The sequence below is a fragment of the Saccopteryx leptura genome, chromosome 3 (genome assembly GCF_036850995.1).
Source record: "Saccopteryx leptura isolate mSacLep1 chromosome 3, mSacLep1_pri_phased_curated, whole genome shotgun sequence".
Taxonomy (NCBI): Eukaryota; Metazoa; Chordata; class Mammalia; order Chiroptera; family Emballonuridae; genus Saccopteryx; species Saccopteryx leptura.
The window spans coordinates 96,894,352-96,898,861 of NC_089505.1; the positions used below are offsets into that span (position 1 = coordinate 96,894,352).

A 4,510-nucleotide genomic window follows, 5' to 3' on the forward strand; every position below is an offset into this window, starting at 1 on the left:
TTTTAAGTGAGAGGTGGAGAGATAGTGAGACAGACTCTTACATGCACCCCGACCAGGATCCACCTGGCAACACTCATCTGGGGCCAGATGTTTGAATCAACCAAGCTAACCTCAGCACCCAGGGCTGACGCTTGAACCAACAGAACTGCGGGAGGAGAAAAAGGAGAGAAGGGGGACAGAGAGGGAAGAGAAGCAGATGGTCACTTCTCTTGTATGTCTTGACCGGGAATTGAACCTAGGACATCCGAATGCCAGGCCGATGCTTTATCTACTGAGTCAACCAACCAGGTCCTTGTTTCTTAAGTTTTGTAAGGGCCTCAAAAGTAACAGCATTTCGGCCCTGGCCGGTTGGCTCAGTGGTAGAGCGTCGGCCTGGTGTGCAGAAGTCCCGGGTTCGATTCCCGACCAGGGCACACAGGAGACGCGCCCATCTGCTTCTCCACCCCTCCCCTTCTTCTTCCTCTCTGTCTCTCTCTTCCCCTCCCGCAGCCGAGGCTCCATTGGAGCAAAGATGGCTCGGGCGCTGGGGACGGCTCCTTGGCCTCTGCCCCAGGCGCTAAAGTGGCTCTGGTCACAACAGAGCGACACCCCAGAGGGGTAGAGCATCGCCCCCGGGTGGGCAGAGCATCGCCCCCTGGTGGGCGTGCCGGGTGGATCCCGGTCGAGCGCATGCGGGAGTCTGTCTGACTGCTCTCCCCATTTCCAGCTTCAGAGAAATACAAAAAAAAAAAAAAAAGGAACAGCATTTCTTGGCATTTAAAGTTTGTTTTCTAGCCCTGGCTCGATAGCTCAGTTGGTTAGAGCATTGTCCTGAGGCACAGAACTTGTTGGTTCAATTCCTGGTCAGGGCACATACAGGAACAGAAGATGTTCCTATATCTTTCCCGTTCTCTTCCTTCCTCTCTTTAAAAAAAAAAATCAATAAAAATAAAATTTGTTTTCTGAGACCAAACAAAATGTAGTTTTTCAATTACCACTTATTATGTAAGTAAAGAAGTAGAACCAGCCATAGTCTGAGCAATTAGTTTGTTTTCAGTCTTAAAGGCACTATCAATTATATATCAAAAGTGTTTTCCGGCCCTGGCCGGTTGGCTCAGTGGTAGAGCATCAGCCTGGCGTGCAGGAGTCCCAGGTTTGATTCCCGGCCAGAGCACACAGGAGAAACGCCCATCTGCTTCTCCACCCCTCCCTCTCTCCTTCCTTTCTGTCTCTCTCTTCCCCTCCTGCAGCCAAGGCTCCATTGGAGCAAAAAGTTGGCCCAGGTGCTGAGGATGGCTTTATGACCTCTGCCTCAGGCGCTAGAATGGCTCTGGTTGCAACAGAGCAACAACCCAGATGGGCAGAACATCGCCCCCTGGTGGGCATGCGGGTGGATCCCGGTCAGGCGCATGTGGGAGTCTGACTGCCTCCGTTTCCAACTTCAGAAAATTAAAAAAAAAAAAAGTGTTTTCCACCTGACCTGTGGTGACGCAGTGGTTAAAGCATCAACCTGGAATGCTGAGGTTGCAGGTCACTGGGCTTGCTCCATCAAGGCACATACAAGAAGCAACAACTATAGCAGGGGTCGAGAACCTTTTTAGCTGAGAGAGCCATGAACGCCACATATTTTAAAATGTAATTCTGTGAGAGCCATACAATATGTTTAACACTAAATACAAGTAAATGTGTGCATTTTATGTAAGACCAACACTTTTAAAGTAAAATAAGTCTCTGAATTCTTTTTAATAACATTGTTTTGCTGTTGCTAACCAATGATGAATAAAGTACTTCTTACCATTAATGCGACTTCTGGTGCTGCATGGTTTTGCTGATGGCTTTGTAGTCTGGTTGATATGTGGTGAGGTTAAGCTTCATGTAGGCGTTGAGACTTCCATCCGTTAAATGTGATCATAGGTTGGTCTTAACGTTCTTTAGATGTGAGAAAGACTGCTCACATGCATACATAGAGCCAAATATTGTCAGTACAGCAGTACTCACATGGTGCAGTGTGTGGTATGTGATGGGAAGTACATTCCAAGTTTTGACAATCAGCTGGTCCGCAGGTTGAAGTTTTTTCATTTCTCCCCACTTGTGTTTGCTCGCCAACTCTGCTTGCTGTCATGCAAGTCTTTCCAAATCTTCATTCAGTGACTTGAACTTATTCACCCACATGTCTGAGGCCTTCAGGTCAGCAGCTTATAGCTCAAAATCTCTGACGGAGACACCGGGGATGTAAATCAGGTTGGCGCTGTCCACTGCACACTCGTGTGGATGGGTGATGAACTTAAAAAGACGAGTGCGCTCATGAAATTCTCCAAAGCGAGCTTTGAATGACTGCAGGAGATTAGATGTGAAGCCCACTAGCTGCTGGAGATCAAGATGTTGAGCAGGGTCATTTGCTGTGTGTGCATCTTTAAACTCTGCCAGTTTTTTTTGAGACATGGAGAGTGTGTTACTACATGGGTCACAAGGGCAAGTTCGGCCACAAATTCCTGGAATTTGAGTTCCGACCCGATGGGAAATTGAGATATGCCAACAACAGCAATTACAAAAATGATGTCATGATCAGAAAAAAGGCTTACATACATAAAAGTGTGATGGAAAAATTGAAGAGAATAATTGATGACAGTGAAATAACCAAAGAGGATGATGCTTTATGGCCTCCTCCTGACCGAGTGGGCCGGCAGGAGCTTGAAATTGTCATTGGAGATGAACACATTTCTTTCACAACATCAAAAATTGGTTCACTTATTGATGTCAATCAGTCCAAGGACCCCAGAAGGCTTATGAGTATTTTATTATCTTGTCCAGGACCTGAAGTGTTTGGTCTTCAGTCTTATTGGATTACACTTCAAGATTAAACCAATCTAGGTTGAATATTGGTGTGGACACAAGGGGAGATAGGAGTAGCTATTTTTAAGTACCATTACCAAGAAATTTTTGTGTATATGAGGGTAATTTTTTTTATAAATTATAAAATGATTGTGTTTAATAAATACATAACAAAATGCAAAAAAATAAAATAAATAAACTCTCCCAGTTTTTCTTTTTTTTTTTTTCTGAAGTTGGAAATGGGGAGGCAGTCAGACAGACTCCCGCATGTGCCCGACCAGGATCCACCGGCATGCCCACCAGGGGGCGATGCTCTGCCCATCTGGGGCGTTGCTCTGTTGCAACCAGAGCCATTCTAGTGCCTGAGGCAGTGGCCATGGAGCCATCCTCAGCGCCCGGGCCAACTTTTTGCTCCAATGGAGCCTTGGCTGCGGGAGGGGAAGAGAGAGACAGAGAGGAAGGAGAGGGGGAGGGGTGGAGAAGCAGATGGGCGCTTCTCCTGTGTGCCCTGGCCGGGAATCAAACCTGGGACTCCTGCACGCCAGGCTGATGCTCTACCACTGAGCCAACCGGACAAGGCTCTCCCAGTTTTTCAAAGTGTAGTAAATGATCTGTTTCAATGTCGGAGATGAAGAGTTCCAGCTTGTTTTGAAATGCAAACACTGCTTGTTGAGGGATAAGACTGTATTTCCAACGCCTTGCATTTTCACATTGAGCTGGTTCAGATGTTCAGTCATGTCCATGGGATAGTAGAACTTCAGGAGCCACTCAATGTTAGCTAACTCAGGATGCTCAACGTTTTTCATTTCAAGAAAAGTCCGAATTTCGCTCAGACAAGCTGCAAAACGGCTGAGCACCTTCCTTCTTGACAACCAACGCACATTGCTGTGCAGAAGCAGACCAGAATAATTATTCCCAACTTCATCCAGCAGTGTTTTAAACTGGCAATCATTTAAAGCTCGGGCAACAATAAAGTTGACCACCCGAATGACCAGCAAACATCACCTCACCAAGCTGTTCACCACACATCTGAGCACAAAGCACCTCCTGATGTAGGATGCAGTGAAAACTTAGGATGGGTCTCTTTTCATGTTCACGAAGAAGCGCTATGAATCCTGTTTTTCCTCACCATGCACGGAGCATCATCAGTACACACCAAAATAAGTTTATCCAATAGATTTTTTTCTTTAGCGAACTCAGTGAAAGACTTGAATAAATCTTCCCCTCTTGTTGTCTCTTTCATATACAAAACAGCAAGACTTGGGGTGTGTCACTGACAGCATACCTTGCAATCACACTAAACTGGGATAAATGGCTTACGTCTGTTGACTCATCCAAAGCAAGAGAAAAGAATGGTGCTGCATTTATGTCCTTCACTTGTATTGCCTCAGTTTAATTTGCCATCATGATGGTACGATCGTGAACAGTTCTTGCCGACAGGGGTATGTCTTTTATTTGTTTGATTATCTTGTCTTTATCCAAAAAGTTGTCAAAAAGTTCATTGGCAACATCAAGCATGAATGTTTTGGCATACTCCCCATCTGTGAATGGCTTTCCATTTCTCACAATTGCTAAAGCACCACCAAAGCTAGCCGAATTCCAGTCACCTTGTTGGGTCCAAACATGGAGTTGCTGCTGACTAGCTTTCACTCTGCACAGTAGTAGCTCTTGACATGCTTTCTTCCTGCTGTCCCCCGCT

The 4,510-nt window shown here is 45.9% G+C and overlaps 1 pseudogene; it reads left to right on the plus strand.

The window, feature by feature from the left end:
• Positions 1-2,433: 2,433 nt before the first annotated feature.
• On the plus strand, positions 2,434-2,898 carry LOC136397537 (protein mago nashi homolog pseudogene; annotated as a pseudogene).
• Positions 2,899-4,510: the final 1,612 nt, after the last annotated feature.